Source organism: Salmo trutta, chromosome 4 (assembly GCF_901001165.1).
Source record: "Salmo trutta chromosome 4, fSalTru1.1, whole genome shotgun sequence".
Lineage (NCBI taxonomy): Eukaryota > Metazoa > Chordata > Actinopteri > Salmoniformes > Salmonidae > Salmo > Salmo trutta.
Genome location: NC_042960.1, coordinates 9,035,860 through 9,056,768, shown reverse-complemented (window position 1 = coordinate 9,056,768; position 20,909 = coordinate 9,035,860).

Genomic DNA, 20,909 nt, shown 5'->3' with positions numbered 1-20,909 from the left:
TCATATTAAATACACTCCTACTATAGCTATGTTATTAAATACACTTCTACTATAGCTAGGTTATTAATTACACTCCTACTATAGCTAGGTTAGATCATATTAAATACACTCCTAGTATAGCTAGGTTAGATCATATTAAATACACTCCTACTAAAGCTAGGTTATTAAATACACTCCTACTATAGCTAGGTTATTAAATACACTCCTACTATAGCTAGGTTAGATCATAATAAATACACTCCTACTATTGCTAGGTTATTAAATACACTCCTACTATAGCTAGGTTAGATCATATTAAATACACTCATAGTATAGCTAGGTTATTAAATACACTCCTACTATAGCTATGTTATTAAATACACTCCTACCTTAGCTAGGTTATTAAATACACTCCTACTATAGCTAGGTTATTAATTACACTCCTACTATAGCTAGGTTATTAATTACACTCCTACTATAGCTACGTTAGATCATATTAAATACACTCCTACTTTAGCTAGGTTATTAAATACACTCCTACTATAGCTAGGTTAGATCATATTAAATACACTTCTATATCTAGGTTATTAAATACACTCCTACTATAGCTAGGTTAGATCATATTAAATACACTCCTACTATAGCTAGGTTATTAATTACACTCCTACTATAGCTTGGTTAGATCACATCAAATACACTCCTACTATAGCTAGGTTATTAAATACACTCCTACTATAGCTAGGTTAGATCATAGTAAATACACTTCTATATCGAGGTTATTAAATACACTCCTACTATAGCTAGGTTAGATCATATTAAATACACCCTACTATAGCTAGGTTATTAAATACACTCCTACTATAGCTAGGTTAGATCATAGTAAATACACTCCTAGTATAGCTAGGTTATTAATTACACTCCTACTATAACTAGGTTAGATCATAGTAAATACACTCCTAGTATTGCTAGGTTATTAAATACACTCCTACTATAGCTAGGTTAGATCATAGTAAATACACTCCTAGTATAGCTAGGTTATTAATTACACTCCCACTATAGCTAGGTTAGATCATATTAAATACACTCCTACTATAGCTAGGTTAGATCATATCAAATACACTCCTACTATAGCTATGTTATTAAATACACTCCTACTATAGCTAGGTTATTAAATACACTCCTACTATAGCTAGGTTATTAAATACACTCCTACTATAGCTAGGTTAGATCATATTAAATACACTTCTATATCTAGGTTATTAAATACACTCCTACTATAGCTAGGTTATATCATATTAAATACACTCCTACTATAGCTAGGTTATTAAATACACTCCTACTATAGCTAGGTTATTAAATACACTCCTACTTTAGCTAGGTTATTAAATACACTCCTACTATAGCTAGGTTATATCATATTAAATACACTCCTACTATAGCTAGGTTAGATAATATTAAATACAGTCCTACTATAACTATGTTATTAAATACACTCCTAGTATAGCTAGGTTAGATCATAGTAAATACACTCCTAGTATTGCTAGGTTATTAAATACACTCCTACTATAGCTAGGGTATTAAATACACTCCTACTATAGCTAGGTTAGATCATATTAAATACACTCCTAGTATAGCTAGGTTATTAAATACACTCCTACTATAGCTAGGTTATTAAATACACTCCTACTTTAGCTAGGTTATTAAATACACTCCTACTATCGCTAGGTTAGATCATCGTAAATACACTCCTAGTATAGCTAGGTTATTAAATACACTCCTACTATAGCTAGGTTATTAAATACACTCCTACTATAGCTAGGTTAGATCATATTAAATACACTTCTATATCTAGGTTATTAAATACACTCCTACTATAGCTAGGTTATATCATATTAAATACACTCCTACTATAGCTAGGTTATTAATTACACTCCTACTATAGCTAGGTTAGATCATATTAAATACACTCCTACTATAGCTAGGTTATTAATTACACTCCTACTATAGCTAGGTTAGATCATATTAAATACACTCCTACTATAGCTAGGTTAGATCATATTAAATACACTCCTACTATAGCTAGGTTAGATCATATTAAATACACTCCTACTATAGCTAGGTTAGATCACATCAAATACACTCCTACTATAGCTAGGTTAGATCATATTAAATACACTCCTACTATAGCTAGGTTATTAAATACACTCCTACTATAGCTAGGTTAGATCATATTAAATACACTTCTATATCTAGGTTATTAAATACACTCCTACTATAGCTAGGTTATATCATATTAAATACACTCCTACTATAGCTAGGTTATTAAATACACTCCTACTATAGCTAGGTTATTAAATACACTCCTACTATAGCTAGGTTATTAAATACACTCCTACTATAGCTAGGTTATATCATATTAAATACACTCCTACTATAGCTAGGTTATTAAATACACTCCTACTATAGCTAGGTTATTAAATACACTCCTACTATAGCTAGGTTATATCATATTAAATACACTCCTACTATAGCTAGGTTATTAAATACACTCCTACTATAGCTAGGTTAGATCATATTAAATACACTTCTATATCTAGGTTATTAAATACACTCCTACTATAGCTAGGTTATATCATATTAAATACACTCCTACTATAGCTAGGTTATTAAATACACTCCTACTATAGCTAGGTTAGATCATATTAAATACACTCCTACTATAGCTAGGTTAGATCATATTAAATACACTCCTACTATAGCTAGGTTATTAAATACACTCCTACTATAGCTAGGTTAGATAATATTAAATACACTCCTACTATAGCTAGGTTAGATCATATTAAATACACTCCTACTATAGCTAGGTTATTAAATACACTCCTACTATAGCTAGGTTAGATAATATTAAATACAGTCCTACTATAACTATGTTATTAAATACACTCCTAGTATAGCTAGGTTATATCATATTAAATACACTCCTACTATAGCTAGGTTATTAAATACATTCCCACTATCACTAAGTTAGAACATATTATAAACTGGGTGGTTTGAGCCCTGAATGCTGATTGGCTGACAGCTCTGGTATATCAGACTGTATACTACTGGTATGACAAAACACTTATTTTTACTGCTCTAATTCCATTGGTAAATAGTTTATAATATCAATAAGGCACCGCGGGGTTGTATTAAAAATCTGTTTGCGATTTTTGAATTTCGGCGAAGGGCTGTGTCCAGGCACTCCGCGTTGCGTCGTGGTTAAGAACAGCCCTTAGCCATGGTATATTGACCATATACCACACCCCTCAGACCTTATTGCTTAATTTGATCATAGCTCGGTTTCCATCCATTTGGCGACAGATTTTCAAGTAAATGTTCAAAAATCGCATTAAGAAAATGTCCAGATTTTCCCCACCAGTGGTGTTTTTCCACCAAACAGACTTCTTGCAGATACAAATCCGTATGTGAGGATGTAGTTCACAGAACATTTACTTTTTCGCTGAAGTTTTCATGTACCGAATAAAAATCTAAAGTTCAATGTGTTTCCATCGCATTTTCAACTCTACGGATAGTTTTGTCACAAAAACTTGCGTTAAATAGCAAATGTGCCTACTCTTGTCTTGGCATGTGCGCTCTAGCCAACAGCTCACAGATAAAGTGTGGGTAGGCCAGTCTACATAATGAGATTATTATGGATATGAGCTAAAATATTTGTATTCGTCAAACGGCAGTCAAGCATCGATCATCGTGGTACCAGTATCAGACCCTCGATATTTATTGGAAAGCAGCATCAAGATCACCGTGCACTTCACCACCCTGTGAAGTTATTTAATCTGTAGCCTAATAAACTGCATAGTTTCCCAAGTCACTTCGCCTGACTCCCAAGTTTACTTCGATATGTTGTATTTTATATCAATATTTCCACTGCCATCTCTCGCATAATTAATTTTACCAGCACAAAAAGATCCCATCGTGTCGAACGAACAAATTACCGGTCGGCATTTATAAAATTGGACCGAAACGTCCTGTTTCCATCACAGCTATTGTGATGTTTTTTTATTCGGTATGAGTTTACTCAAATAAAAACTGGATGGAAATGTGGTTACTGGAATGGAACATTTATATAAGCTTTTAATCTCTGAGATGACATAAAGGGACACTTCGAAAAGAAAGTAGCTAGTAGTCTATGAGATGATCAAACCCCCAAAATTCACTGACATTCTTCAGCTTTGAGAAACATTTTGGCACAAGTTACAAAGAGGGTTTTTTATCTCTGACTACCTTCCACCTGAAAGAGAACCCCTCACTCCATTAATGGTTAGGAACAACAGGGCCAAGGGGGCCATGTTCTTTTGTATTCCCCTGAGTCGATATAGAACATCTCCCGCCTGTGTCGAGTCAGGGGAACACAATATAACACAGCCCTGGTGTTCCTAACCATTCATGGCGTGAGAGTTTCTTTTTCAGGTGGAAGGTAGTCAGAGATAAAAATGGCATTCATCTCTTTGTAACTCGTGCCAGAAGGTTTCTCAAAGCTCGAGTATGGCACTGCAAGTACAGAGTCCCGCTGTTTGTTACCACAGAGGTTCAATATAGAGCGGTTTAGCATCAGCAGTAAATACTTTATGGTATCAGTGTAGAGTAGTTTTAATGAGACTGCTGGATGGGAATATCTGGTACTAAGTCTGAAGGGTTTGAATGGTAGGCTATTTGGCATGTGAGTGGTTTAAAAAGTGGTTACCCGGGTGTCTCGGGAGTTTGAGAAAGTGGGTATCTGCAATGTAACAAAAGTGGATATCTGGGTCTTTGTGGGGGATTTTGAAGTGGAAGGTATTTGTGGTATTTTGGGACCGTTCTCGCCCCCATCCCAGACTCATGAAAGGGATCTGAAATCTGAATTCAACATAAGCTCTGCTGAGTGTCTGAATCCTCTAGTCTCTCGCTCCCTCTCTCTCTCTCCTGCCTTCCCCCCCCCCCTCTCCCTTGACAACTTCTGAGACACTTATCGCTGAAACATTTATATTCTCTCTCTCCTTCCATCTGTCTATTTTCTATGAGCGGGTATTGGTACTTCTCAGACACTTGAGGGGGAAAACGTTATTATCGAAGAAACATTTCTCTTTGCCGTACACACACATTTGCTGAGGTGTCGGCAGGCTCCTGTAATAATCACCACACTACAGTTTAAAGTCATTTTACAGGTTATCAATTAACAGAAGATGAAACGACACACATTGTTTGTGGTGTCCTCGTTAGACGTTTTCTCCTCGGCTAGATCAAACTATTACAACACTATACTTTCACTTCCTTGTGTCATTAATTAGTTAAACGAATGCTTTAAAATGACTAATTTTGCAGCTGAAAGCTAATTGGAAATATTTAGACAGTGCATCATAGCACGGGCAATTAGCAACGGTTAGGAGGCCATTGAGCCTATTGATTCAGCTCTAATGTACAGTGCATTCGAAAAGTATTCAGACCCATTGACTTTTTCTACATTTTGTTATATTACAGCCTTATTCTAAAATTGATTAAATGTTTTTTTTCCCCCTCATCAATCTACACACAATAACCCATAATGACAAAGCAAAAAACGTTTTTTAGAAATGTTTGATAATGTATTACAAAATAAAAAACTGAAAGATCACATTTACACAAGTATTCAGACCCTTTACTCAGTACTTTGTTGAAGCACCTTTGGCAGCGACTACAGCCTCGAGTCTTCTTGGATATGACACTATAAACTTGGCACACCTGTATTTAGGAAGTTTCTCCCATTCTTCTCTGCAGATCCTCTCAAGCTCTCTCAGGTTGGATGGGGAGCATCGCTGCACAGCTATTTTCAGGTCTCTCCAGAGACGTTCGATCGGGTTCAAGTCCAGGCTCCGGCTGGACCACTCAAGGACATTCAGAGACTTCTCCCAAAGCCACTCCTGCGTTGTCTTGGCTGTGTGCTTAGGGTTGTTGTCCTGTTGTAAGGTAAACCTTCACCCCAGTCGGAGGTCTTGAGCACTCTGGAGCAGGTTTTCATCAAGGATCTCTCTGTACTTTGCTCCGTTCATCTTTCCCTCAAGCCTGACTAGTCTCCCAGTCCCTGCCGCTGAAAAACATCCCCACAGCATGATGCTGCCACCACCATCCTTCAACTTAGGGATGGTCCCAAATTTCCTCCAGACGTGACGCTTGGCATTCAGGTCAAAGAGTTTAATCTTGGTTTCATTAGACCAGAGAATCTCGTTTCTCATGGTCTGGAAGTCCTTTAGGTGCCTTTTGGCAAACTCCAAGCGGGCTGTCATGTGCCTTTTACTGAAGAGTGGCTTCCGTCTGGCCACTGTACCATAAAGGCCTTATTGGTGGAATGCTGAAGAGATGGATGTCCTTCTGGAAGGTTCTCTCAGAGGGGTTGGGTTAAATGCGGAAGACACATTTCAGTTGAAGGCATTTAGTTGTACAACTGACTAGGTATCCCCATTTCCCATCTCCACAGAGGAACTCTGGAGCTCTGTCAGAGGGACCAGCGGGTTCTTGGTCACCACCCTGACCAAGGCCCTTCTCCCCCAATTGCTCAGTTTAGCAAGGCGGCCAGCTATAGGAAGAGTCTTGGTAGTTCCAAACTTCTTCCATTTATGAATGATGGAAAATACTGTGTTCTTGGGGACCTTCAATGCTGCAGAAATGTTTTGCTACCCTTCCCCAGATTTGTGCCTCAAACACAATCCTGTCTCAGAGCTCTCGGACAATTCCTTCGACCTCATGGCTTGGTTTTTGCTCTGACATGCACTGTCAACTGTGGGACCTTATATAGACAGGTGTGTGACTTTCCAAATCATGTCCAATCAATTGAATTTACCACAGGTGGACTCCAATCAACTTGTAGAAACATCTTAAGGATGATCAATGGAAACAGGATACACCTGAGCTCAATTTCGAGTCTCATAGCGACGGTTCTGAATACTAATGTAAATTAGGTATTTCCGTTTTTTTTATTTGTATAAATGTGCAAAAATGTCCTAAAATCTGTTTTAGCTTCGTCATTATGGGGTATTGTGTGTAGATTGATGAGGAATAGTTTTTATTTAATCCATTTTATAATAAGGCTGTAATGGGGAAACAAATGGAAAAAGGGAAGGGGTCTGACTACTTTCCCATACGTTGTATGTAGGTACAACGTATGCCGACTTCCGGAGTGCTTCGGGGTGGCAGGGTGCAGCCGCCTAAATGTTGCCACTTAATGCGTCTACAAGTGTCATTTGTTCTGTCGTCTTTTGAACTGGGTCGTGACAGAGTGGCGTTACAATTTTATATATCCTTAGAAGGGCTATGCTCACGTTCATCAGGCACTAAATGGAAGGAAACTGGCTACTCAGCAAATTGGATGCAGTCTATCACAATGCCATCCGTTTTGTCACCAAAGCCCCATATAGTATCCACCACTGCGACCTGTATGCTCTCGTTGGCTGGCCCTCGCTTCATATTCGTCGCCAAACCCACTGGCTCCAGGTCATCTATAAGTCTTTGCTAGGTAAATCCCCGCCTTATCTCAGCTCACTGGTCACCATAGTAGAACCCACCTGTAGCACACGCTCCAGCAGGTATATTTCACTGGTCACCCCCAAAGCCAACTCCTCATTTGGCCGCCTTTCCTTCCAGTTCTCTGCTGCCAATGACTGGAACAAATTTCAAAAATCACTGAAGCTGGCGACTCATATCTCCCTCACTAACTTTAAGCATCAGCTGTCAGTGCAGATTACAGATCATTGCATCTGTACATAGCCTATCTGTAAATAGCCCACCCAACTACCTCATCCCCATACTGTTATTTATTTCTTTGCTCCTTTGCACCCAGTATCTCTACTTGCACATTCATCTTCTGCACATCTATCACTCCATGTTTAATTGCTAAATTGTAATTATTTCGCCACAATGGCCTAGTTAAATTAAGGTGAACATTTTTATTTATTTTTTTAAACAGGGAGGGACTAGCCTACCACCTGGACTTGTCCAATATGAAATGCCCGTTTTCTTTTTCCATTGCACAACATTTAAATGTTTTCCATTATGTGCCCCAATGAACATGACAACAGCAGTTTAAGGCAGCTTGGATCTTAAAGATACAATCTGGGATTTGTGTTAAAGCTCAACATTAGCCCACCACCAAATATGAAACAGCAAATATCCCAAATTGCACCTTTAAAATCAGAGAGAGTGCTGCGCTGAGTTATGGAAGTCAAAGCTGTTTAAAAAGTAAATAGTTTTTATGGGTCTTCTCCAAACTGCTCTAACAATCAAGGGCTGAACATTTCCTCATTCATTTAAAAGATGGATGAGTCATCGTGTGGATAATGTGTTCCGACTACAGACACTATGTCGGACCACATTCACTCTGTTTGCACATTCCATAGCACTAAATGTTTTGAACTGTTTTTGGAAATCTTGAATATTTAATGGAAGAATAATTACATAGTACAATGCCACAACGCTCTTGTTAAACATTTGAAACAGGAATTAAATTAGGGGGAGTGTTTTTCTGTTTTTGTTTGAATCTAGTTAAACATTCAACTGTCTTGTGGTCATACGGCTTTTTGCATTCTATAGCATACAGGCGTACGCTTGTGTTCATTCACAAGGAGAATAATAAAGATTCTGTACTCTCTCTATTCTACACACACACACACACACACACACACACACACACACACACACACACACACACACACACACACACACACACACACACACACACACACACACACACACACACACACACAAAGAGAATACTGTTAATAAAAGCAGGGCAACTGAAAAAAACGATGTTATTTTGAATCCTTTTAACTGATTGGCCAGGAGGGGAACCCCAGTCTGTACATGCCCTCTTACATGGGCCTTTATATCGTTCTCTTCTCTACACACCATCTCATTCAGGGTTATTGACGGGGGTCGGGCTTCGCCCCCATTTAATCAGAAAATAGGGCTGTATCCATGGCACCGGGAGGAGCAGGCAGAGTGGAGGTAGTCCTGAAACACAGGCTGGTCAGAGAGAGAGAGAGGAAAGAGAGAGAGAACGAGGAAAGAGAGAGAGGGTAAACTAGAGGAGAGCCCTCCTGTTCTGTTCTACCTTTCAGAAAGGAGTGTAAGGACCCCCCCCCATAATGCTGCCCCCCACTCTGCCTGTGTGAAAGCAGCGGTGGGAACAGGCCCTCTCTGTGGCACGCCCTGAATAGGGAGCCTTCGCTCTTCAGCGCTCCTGAGTGGGCCTGCCAAAACAGAGGCTTTGGCCCTTCTCCTTCGCCTTCACTCTCTCTCTCTCTCTTTGTCTCGGTCTCTCTCTTTCTCTCACAGGAGAAAGAGAATAGGGGTTTGGCTGAACAAGAGGTAAAGGGAGTTGAGGGGAGGGGACCCATCTGTGTAGCCCCCCCATCACTGTAATTAGTCATCTCCTCCAGCCTCCTCCAGAGAGACCGCACTCTCCCTTTGTGGAAGGCTGGACTCGGACACACCGAGGTGGGCTTAGTGGTTTACATTCATCCCCTCTCTCCCCTCCTCCTGGTGGGGTTGCTATTGGGCTGGGCTGGGCCGGGGAAGGTCCATTATCTATGGTGATTTGTGTCGTAATGATGCTGGATTTATCTCCCTCTATAGAATTGTTTCAGCCCTGGCTCCACCCCTTACTACAGAAGGAGGGATGAGACACCTAATGGAGGGTGGGTAGGATACACACATTCAAGGTAGATGTTTACAGCATGAATCAAGAAAAAAGGAGCAAAACCTTGTACAAAGCATGGTAAAGTATTGGATACAGTTCTAGACACAACTGCAGGCCTCACCTTGGTGAAGCTCGCCGAGAAATGTTACCAAAAGATAAACTATAGCCTACAATGCTTTGCTTTCCAGAGCTCCGTCCCCCCCATGCCCGTCAAGCAGAACAGATATGAAACAGCCTTCATCACAAATTCATTTTTCACAGATGAAACGGCTAATGAGGCAGCAGCACTCTCTCAACAGATCTATGGCAAATGAATAAAAACAACCTCGGAGCGGCGAGCGGAGCGTCAAATCTGGTATTAAACAGAGAACAGGGAGATGTAAAGCTGAAAGCGAACATGAAATGAAGGCGGGTAGAACAGCGTAGCCACACAACAGCACGTAGGAAAATAGGCCAGATGTGCCGAGGCATCATATAGAAATGTTGCGAATGTTTTGCTTCTAATCCCACATGAATTCATACCTCAATTATCTATGTACATTCATTATGTAGCCTGCATTCATCATTACATGAAAAAGATCCACGGTTATTTGGTTGTTAGCTGATGATGGGCGTGTTGGTTCTTTAACATATCCAGCTGGTTCTTTTCTTTTGAAACTGAATAAAAAAAAAGACAAATACTGTTCCTCTAAATTGATAGATCATAGTATTTAAGCTTAACGTATAACCTTTCCTTAGAAAACACCCCTTCCAGGCCTTCCTACTCTGACAGTATTTGCTAGGCAGCCCTATGAAGATGTATAATAATAGAAATCCTACATTATCTACAGCGTTTTATCTCTCTATTTTGAAGCCGATGTCAGCGGACTGATAGCGCTTTGTGCCACGGGTGGTTACCAATGCAATCCAGGGGTATTATTAACGACTACAATCCCCACGAACTGCTCACTCGATGCCGCCTGGAGAACTACGGGATCTTCCCATGGTCCTCCTGAAATATGCATGGCGGGACATGGCTCCATACCGCAGGCTCCATCCATAATCTATGAGCTCACATGTTGGAATGAATTCACATGTTGGCGGTGTGGATTACCTCTGGCTAGTTGGATTGGCCTGGTGTAAGAATGGTTGTGGCATATGTGGGAGGGCGGCACCTGTTTTCCAATGCAAATCTTGCATTTCGGCTGCACCTCAACTCTAAGTCAGTTTTGGCACTGCCTTTCTCTACGGACATGAATTTGGAGGATAGAAATCATCAGTAGAGGGAATATGATTTTGCTTGTCAGCATCTTTACTGGGATGTGGTGCAATTGAGACATTCACATTGCAGTACTAATGAGCCTTTCTCAGTCCCTATAAGCCAAGGCCCAGCAGTGTACCCAGGGACTGTAATGTGGCAACACCGCTCACTGGTGCTCCGTCCTAATCTATCCTAAGCAGACACTATTCAGGGCCCATTACTGTAAGTTCTGCTGGAACTTTCCTGGACCCGTGGAGGTCCAGAGAGAGGTGTCGTCTTAGTGGGAGATGTGAGAAGCTTCGTCCCTATAGTGATGGGGTAAGCGATGACCTGTCAGTGCAGACACAGGAAGGTATGGAGGGAGCAGCTGGACACTGTTACAGGCCAACGTCAAGAGACTCCTAGGTGGTAAGACAAGGATGTATAATGGGACGAGGGACGGAGTGTTTTCAAAACTGTAATGTTTACATGAATTCTGATTATTTCCATTGATACACAACATCCTGAAATACCTGTAGATGTCGATATCTTTGTTATAAAGAATATTATATTTCCTTTGACTGGGGGATGCTGAATGTGAAAAATGGCTCAACTTACCCCACTCTCCCCTACAGAGATTCAAAGGCGGACCCACCTTCACTCTGTTTGCATATTCCAAGTCATTGGATGTTTAACTGTTTTGGGAGATGTTGAATATTTCATGGAAATAGAATAATTACATAGTACAATGCCACAGCACTCTTGTTAAACCATTGAAACAGCAATTCAATTAGAGGGAGTGTTTTTCTGTATTTGTTTGAATCTAGTTAAAACATTCAACTGTTTTATTTAGCTGTATGGCTTTTTCCATTCTATAGCATACATGTGTATGCTTGTGTTCATTCACAAGGAGAATAATAAAGATTCTGTACTCTCTTTCTCTATCACACACACACACACACACACACACACACACGTTCACACAGGCTCTCAGTCTCACTACAGAATTAGACGTTTATTCACGTTTCTCCAAAAGTCACAAGTGTTTTTGACACCCCGGGTTGACTCCTGCTCAGTATCGTTCTGTTTCTCCAAACATCTCATTTTGAAGTGTTTGACACCATGGGTTTGGAGGATAGAAATCATCAGTAGAGGTGATATGATTTTGCTTGCTAGCGTCTGCACTGGAATGTGGCGCAATAGTCTTGAGCCATTGCAGTCCTAAAGGGCCTGTCTCAGTCCCTATCAGCCAAGACCCAGCAGTGTACCCAGGGACTGTAATGTGGCAACACCGCTCACTGGTGCTCCGTCATAATCTACAGTGAGGGGAAAAAGTATTTGATCCCCTGCTGATTTTGTATGTTTGCCCACTGACAAAGAAATGATCAGACTATCATTTTAATGGTAGGTTTATTTGAACAGTGAGAGACAGAATAACAACAAAACAAAAAAATCCAGAAAAACGCATTTCAAAAACGTTATATAATGATTTGCATTTTAATGAGGGAAATAAGTATTTGACCCCTCTGCAAAACATGACTTAGTACTTGGTGGCAAAACCCTTGTTGGCAATCACAGAGGTCAGACATTTCTTGTAGTTGGCCATCAGGTTTGTACACATCTCAGGAGGGATTTTGTCCCACTCCTCCTTGCAGATCTTCTCCAAGTCCAGTCTCCAGACCTTAATCCCATAGAAAATCTGTGGAGGGAGCTGAAGGTTCGAGTTGCGGAAACGTCAGCCTCGAACCTTCAGCTCCCTCCACAGATTGTCTATGGGATTAAGGTCTGGAGACTGGCTAGGCCACTCCAGGACCTTAATGTGCTTCTTCTTGAGCCACTACTTTGTTGCCTTGGCCGTGTGTTTTGGGTCATTGTCATGCTGGAATACCAATCCACGACCCATTTTCAATGCCCTGGTTGAGGGAAGGAGGTTCTCACCCAAGATTTGACGGTACATGGCCCCGTCCATCGTCCCTTTGATGCAATGAAGTTGTCCTGTCCCCTTAGCAGAAAAACACCCCCAAAGCATAATGTTTCCATCTCCATGTTTGATGGAGGGGATGGTGTTCTTGGGGTCATAGGCAGCATTCCTCCTCCTCCAAACACAGCGAGTTGAGTTGATGCCAAAGAGCTCCATTTTGGTCTCATCTGACCACAACACTTTCACCCAGTTGTCCTCTGATTCATTCAGATGTTCATTGGCAAACTTCAGACGGGCATGTATATGTGCTTTCTTGAGCAGGGGGACCTTGCGGGCGCTGCAGGATTCCAGTCCTTCACGGCGTAGTGTGTTACCAATTGTTTTCTTGGTGACTATGGTCCCAGCTGCCTTGAGATCATTGACAAGATCCTCCCATGTAGTTCTGGGCTGATTCCTCACCGTTCTCATGATCATTGCAACTCCACGAGGTGAGATCTTGCATGGAGCCCCAGGCCGAGGGAGATTGACAGTTCTTTTGTGTTTCATCCATTTGCGAATAATCGCACCAACTGTTGTCACCTTCTCACCAAGCTGCTTGACGATGGTCTTGTAGCCCATTCCAGCCTTGTGTAGGTCTACAATCTTGTCCCTGACATCCTTGGAGAGCTCTTTGGTCTTGGCCATGGTGGAGAGTTTGGAATCTGATTGATTGATTGCTTCTGTGGACAGGTGACTTTTATACAGGTAACAAGCTGAGATTAGGAGCACTCCCTTTAAGAGTGTGCTCCTAATCTCAGCTCGTTACCTGTATAAAGACACCTGGGAATCAGAAATCTTTCTGATTGAGAGGGGGTCAAATACTTATTTCCCTCATTAAAATGAAAATCAATTTATAACATTTTTTACATGTTTTTTCTGGATGATTTTTTGTTGTTATTCTGTCTCTCACTGTTCAAATAAACCTACCATTAAAATTATAGACTGATCCTTTCTTTGTCAGTGGGCAAACGTACAAAATCAGCAGGGGATCAAATACTTTTTTCCCTCACTGTATCCTAAGCAGACACTATTCAGGGCCCATTACTGTAAGTTCTGCTGGAACTTTCTTGGCCCTGTGGAGGTCCAGAGAGAGGTGTCGTCTTAGTGGGAGATGTGAGAAGCTTTGTCCCTATGGTAGTTGGGTGAGCGATGACCCGTCAAAGCTGAGACACGAAGGGATGGAGGGAGCAGCTGGACGATGTTACAGGCCAACGCCAAGAGGCTCCTAGGTGGTAAAACAAGGATGTTTAATGGGACGAGTGAGGGAGAGGCTAGGCACTGAAAGACAAAGGGGGACAGAGGAGCGAGGGAGAGAGAGAGTACACGTTAGGGGAGGGAGGGAGGGAGAGGAGATGTTCGACAAAGGGAGACATGGGGATCTCCTTTCCCAGGTTTGACTACTCTAAGGTAACCACAGACAAGGGAGGGGAGGACGTCGGTGGGATCATGGAGTACTACTCATCTCATTTATATTCTGGGATCGTCTCACTAAGTGCACCAGGGGTTGTGTTCTGTTCATATGCAGCAGCAGGAGCATCAGAGCCAGCCCACTGCACCCTGTGAGTTATGGAGAATACACACACCCTTAGCATGGCTTAATGGCAAACTACCGTGTGAACTGGTTTACTGCTCAGTTCCCTTTGAGTGCTGCTAATATGTGACACGAATGCAAAGACACGCACGCACACACACACACACACACACACACACACACACACACACACACACACACACACACACACACACACACACACACACACACACACACACACACACACACACACAAACAAAAGGCATCTGTTTCTGACAGTTGGGCCTTAATGGAATTCGTGGAGGTTGTGTTAGCAATAAAGCAAAATTATTAGTATAGACAGTTTTACAATGAGGGCAAACCTGAATGACAACAAAAATCTGCATCAATATAAAACATTTCAAATGCTATGTTCTGCAGGTGCTGGAGAAAACCAATACTGTGGGTCTTCTCAAGTTAACTTTACGGCTTATTCTCAGAGTTAAACCTGCCTGTCAACATGATTGTGACCTATTCAATCCTAAAAGCACAGAAAAACGGTACTTTGAACGAATGCACCTCCAGGCCTGGTCTGAGCTGTTCAACACTCCATCCACTTACAGTTTCTCTACACCATGGCGGAGCTCAAACTGTGTTAAACAGCTTTTCATAAATGTCTCCTCAAAATGGCACTGGGGAGTGTGCCTTCAAAACCCAGGTAGACTAGAGAGCTAGCTACGGGGACTTGGAAAACAGAGCTCAGATCAAAAATGAAGAAAAGTGAAAAAGAAAAGCATTTATGAACTCTAAAGGTCCTGGTAGTCAGTGACTCATGTAGAAGCATTCACATTTAGGGTGCCACTACTGCTATGGAAGTTATGGAATCATTCACCAACGTCAACAGCTCAAAAGCACTGAACACAAACAGACGTACTGACCGACACATCTTGGCATTTTCATCAAAACAACAGTCAAGTCCTTCTCGGTATCTTTCAATTCCGTTCTATATATAGCTCGGTTCCTTTATTCCTTTCTCTTCCCAAAGCCTGTGAGGCAGCATCGTTCCACCTGTGACCCTGTGATGCTGTTCCGCGCAGGATGGACCCCATTGAGGCGAAACAAAGCCATCTGATTCACTTCCCCAGGTTAACCAACCTGATCCCAGATCAGTTTGTGCTGTATGGCCAAGCAGTTGACTATGCAGCACTAACAGATCTGGGAGCAGGCTACAGGTTGACCAACTTCTCTTGTTGACTTCAACTAGTACATAAAACAGAGAGAAAGGGCTCCTCCTAGTGGTAGAATTGAAGACTTGCAACTTCACTCAGATGACAAACGAGGTAGCGAAATAGTCAGCCTCTTCCATAGCAACAGCCCCTACATAGCAACAACTTCCTTGAATAAAAAAGTGCTATTATAGCCTTGATCTCGCTTTCAAAAGAGATGGCTCTTTGTAGCCATCATCCTTGGGCACAGAATTGAATTTGATCCAGTTGTTATGCGAACGACCTTGCGTGGTATACAGCACAGCCAGCATTTCAATGGTGCCCTATGCAGACCTGATATTTAGAACATGGTGATTCCAATCTATAGTTACCATAGTCTCTCTATACTCCATTTTGTTTTTGATGGATTTAATCCACAGTAGCTATAAAGACAGAGGGTCTTATCGATCAATCCAATCTCATCTACATAACAGTGGCAGACAGAATCTATAAGGGTAAAGTGAGGGAGATAAGTATCCTCCAAAATATAAAATGAGGCACACCACTTTCAAAGCATACCACATCCCTATTGATTTGCGCAACACTCCTGTCCACATTAGCATTTCAGTCAGAGAATCCTCTTTCCTCCGCTCCACTATGGACTTTTTACCCAATTTCCACACTGGGATGTGTATGATGAATCCCTTCAAAGCCAGAGGCAGAAATAATCTCTTGGGGTGTAGCCTCGGATGGTGAACCCACGGTGTCCAAACGGTCCAATTGCAGCCCCCACAATGCTGCACTTTGATCAGGGTCGGTTGAGGTACGGTTGATTTAAACGCCCCTGCTTCTGGCTGTCACTACCGGCCCAGCAGGGAGCTAGCTGAGAATTCTGGGTATTGGTACCTGGTGGAAATCAGCGACTGGATGAAACAGACTCCCCAAAAGGACTGCATGGTGGAGGACTCTATTGCCAGCTTGTCTGGTACATACTCAGTATTTATTACAAAAATTATAATAATGTATGCATTCACTATTGTAAATTGCTCTGGATAAGAGCGTCGGCTAAATGACTCAAATGTATATGTAAAAAAGAGGAAAAACAGCAGGTGGGGACGAAAATGCGGTAGAATATCATCAGGGAACACAAACAAGCAGACCACTGTCCATTTTCACTGGCCATAAGCATCACCTTTGAATACAGTACAGGCATATGCTGGCTTCTAGAAAAGGCTAAGTGTGCTAGGATACAATTATGCAACTAGTGGCAATCTAATGCCTGTGGACTTGGAACAGTTTGATGCCACATTGGTCTGATGTAATATTGCAACTTGAAAGTGATGCACCCAGCACTTCCCTCCGAGGGACCAGTGTTCCACCACAGGCACAGCCCACAGAGAAGAGGCTGTCACAGAGATCCTTATGACAAGTGAAGGCAACTGCCATCTTGTTGTCAAGTTTCCCCAAAACATCCCAGCGTTTAGTTTAATTTCAATTAGCATCAACCAACAGTTAGCTGCATGTCTTCCTGTCTGTCAAAGAGTCTCTGGTAGCCTTAAAGTGTAGCAGTCCCAGCAATGCAGACATACAGTGCATTCGGAAAGTGGCCCAGCCAGAGCCTGGACTTGAACCCGAACGAACATCTCTGGGGAGACCTGAAAATAGCTGTGCAGCGACGCTCCCCATCCAACCTGACAGAGCTTGAGAGGATCTGCAGAGAAGAATGGGATAAACTCCCCAAAGAGGTGTGCCAAGTTTGTAGTGTCATACCCAAGAAGACTCAAAGGCTGTAATCGCTGCCAAAGGTGCTTCAACAAAGTACTGAGTAAAGGGTCTGAATACTTATGGAAATGTGAATATTGTAAATGTTTCCGTTTTTTTATTTTAAATACATTTGCAAACATTTCTAAAAACAGTTTTTGCTTTGACATTATGGGATATTGTGTGTAGAAAACAATTTAAACCATTTTAGAATAAGGTTGTAACGTAACAATGTGGAAAAAGGGGTCTGAATACTTTACGAATGCACCGTAACGGCCCAGATGACAAGTTCTCATGGGATGAATGTATGAAGAAATCGCTGTCCGACTTACACGGTAGTTTTGGCTCGAGCCAAAACTTTTTGACTACGAGCTTCATCATTTTGTCAGGTGCGGTCAACATCAATCGTTACCATCATCAGCCTCATCAATCACCATCATCGTCATTATCATCGTCCTGACCTTGTAAAGGCAGGGGGACTAAGAACAAAGTAACCTACATAAGATATTTTTTCAACAGAAAGTCTTCAGTAAAACATCAGTAGTCTGTGTGTGTGTGCCTACACGCGTCACATCAGTGAACAAAACACTACATGACCGTGGCTTTTCCAATTACCTGACATTATGTTACAATTTCCTGATGGAAAACTGAATCACTTCTACGGTATAGCATCAATATCCCGACATTTGCGGGGGAGTAAACGTCAGGTTGTAGAATATTGGTGTCAGCTTTTTAAAAAGTAAGAGGGAGAAAAAAAATATCTGGCTGCTTTGACATTTTCAGCGATCAGGAATCAAAGAGGTGATAAAGATAGTGTTTACTCCCAAATGGCACCCTATTCCCTTTATAGTGCACTACCACCCCCCATGGGGCTCTGCTCAGAAGTAGTGCACTTCTATAGAGTATAGGGAATAGGGTGCCATCTGGGATGCACACAGTGTCTGTCTCTGTCAGAGCCAAACAAACAGAGGAGAGGAAAAGAGAGGAGAGGAAATCACTGTCTGGCCATTAACAGGGTGAGTGGCATGAGAAATCGCTCTGTGTGTGTCTCTGGCTGGGCGATGTGCATCCTGGAGCCTGTCTGGGCAATGCGATGTGCATCTTGGCTGTCACCTGGGCACCCCTGCTGAGAAGGATCTGACAGAGGAGATAAGGAGAGCACAGGGGAGCAATGTGGGTGTTTATACAAAATGGTAGGCATTCCTCACATCCAATTGTAAAGAAGGTTGTGTAGGTTGGTGCTATGTAGGTCTGGAAAGCCTATCTGCTTCAGCCCTGTGTACATATGGCATCACATCAAAGCATGCAGCCTGCATTACATAAAAAAAAAAACATGTTAAAATGTATGGTAGAAGTCATACGTCTCATAATAATGGGGAAAGTCAAGACTTCAGTAAAAATCCCAAGGCAGACTTCAAATCAAATCACATTTTATTTGTCACATGCGCCGAATACAACAGTGAAATGCTTATTTATTGTATCCCTTAACCAACAATGCTTTAAGAAGTTAAGAAGAAAAACGTGTTAAGTAAAAAATGTATATTTAAAAAGAAAAAAAGAAGATAAAAGTAACAAATAATTAAACAGCAGCAGTAAAATAACAGCAATAGCGAGGCTATATACCAGTACAGAGTCAATGTGCGGGGGCACCAGTTACTCGAGGTAATTGAGGTAATATGTACACGTAGGTAGAGGTAAAGTGACCATGCATAGATAATAAACAGAGAGTAGCAGCAGCGTAAAAGAGGGTTCTGGGTAGCCCTTGGATTAGCTGTTCAGGAGTCTTATGGCTTGGGGGTAGAAGCTGTTAAGAAGCCTTTTGGACCTAGACTTGGCACTCCGGTACCGCTTGCCGTGCGATAGCAGAGAGAACAGTCTATGACTGGGGTGGCTGGAGTCTTTGACAATTTTTAGAGCCTTCCTCTGACACCGCCTTGGGACTTGGGAAATAAGTGTGATGAATAGCAGAAAGATGCATTGCAGAGCCTACTTTTGCCTGAGTCAGAGCTGCATTGTCATTCAGCTGGGGTATTAGTTATAGCTTCAGGAAAGGGTTATGGAAATATTCATTTGCTCCTCATGATTACTCACTCATACCCAATGCTTTGGGGGTTATGAGGAAACAACACAAGGAAACCACAGTCGGTATACCAAATCACAACTATTTCTCAGTTTTAGAAATGTAGGCAAGAAGAGCTCTCCAAAACCTCGTCTCAGACAGAGAACCTCTCTTGCTCTGTCACTGTGGCTGCGGGTAAAGACCCAAACTGCCCAACTTTCAGAGAAATAACAGGTACCACAAAGCTGAGCTATAGGGGAGAGCAGGGTAGGTTGAGCCAAAGGGGTAAGTTGAGCAACCCGTGTTTCTAGGAAACCATACACAAAATTAATAAATTGACCAAAAAGGTCATCATTTCATGGAGTCAATGACGGAAGAAACCACATGGATAAAGTGGTAAGCAAGTTAGGTCTAAAAAGTCAACTGAATTTATTGTGTTAGAGACTGCAGGTTTTCTGTCCTACCTGATAATTAATTGCACAAGCCTGGAGGCTCAGGTCTAAATCCGTCCCTGATTAGAGGGGAACAATAATAACGAGCAGTGGAACTGGCTCCGAGGACCAGAATTGAGTTTGTTAGAGGTTTCATGATGCTTCTAAACCAAAGTAGATCATTCTAAGATTGTTCTATACATCAGTTGGGGTCTCTATAAGCTTCAATATGAGGTCCTAAACCTAGCATGAAAGTGCATCCTTGTAGCTGTGTGGGCTAATATAGTCCAAATGTTTGCCTTGGAGTAAGTTGAGCCAATGGCCATGTGGTAAATTGAGCAAAATTAAGTATTTCTTCCCAGGTGTAATGTAAGGTATTATCGCTGCGATATGAGGTAACAACTGGGCCTGGCATATGTTAAAAGTTTGCAAAATGATTAAAAGACAAAAAGCGATTGTTTTGAATTGTGTTTGGGATATCGACATGTTTTTAAAATGGTAGTAGTAATATTTCATTCAGTACAGAAATTTGAAGGCGGCTTAACTTACCCTGTCCCTCAGCTCAACTTACCACATACCCAGGGTAAATTGTGCCAAGACAACACTTTTTTTGGACAAGCTATATTTATATGAATTCTAATTATTTCCATGGATACACAACATCCTGAAATATATGTAGATATCTTTGTTAGGGGCCTCCCGAGTGGCGCAGTGGTCTAAGGCCAGCTGTGCCACTAGAGATTCTGGGTTCGAGTCCAGGCTCTGTCGCAGCCGGCTGCGACGGGGAGACCCATGGGGCAGCGCACAGTTGGCCCAGCATCGTCCGGGTTAGAGGAGGGTTTGGCCAGCAGGGGTGTCCTTGTCCCATCATGCACTAGCGACTCCTGTGGCGAATACTATATTTCCCTTGACGGAGTGATGATGAATGTAATTATAATTTTTTTTAACATTTAACCTTTATTTAACTGGGCAAGTCAGTTAAGAACAAATTCTTATTTAGAATGAAAGCCTACCCTGGCCAAACCTGGACGACACTGGGACAATTGTGCGCCGCCTTATGGGACTCCTAATCACGGCTGGAT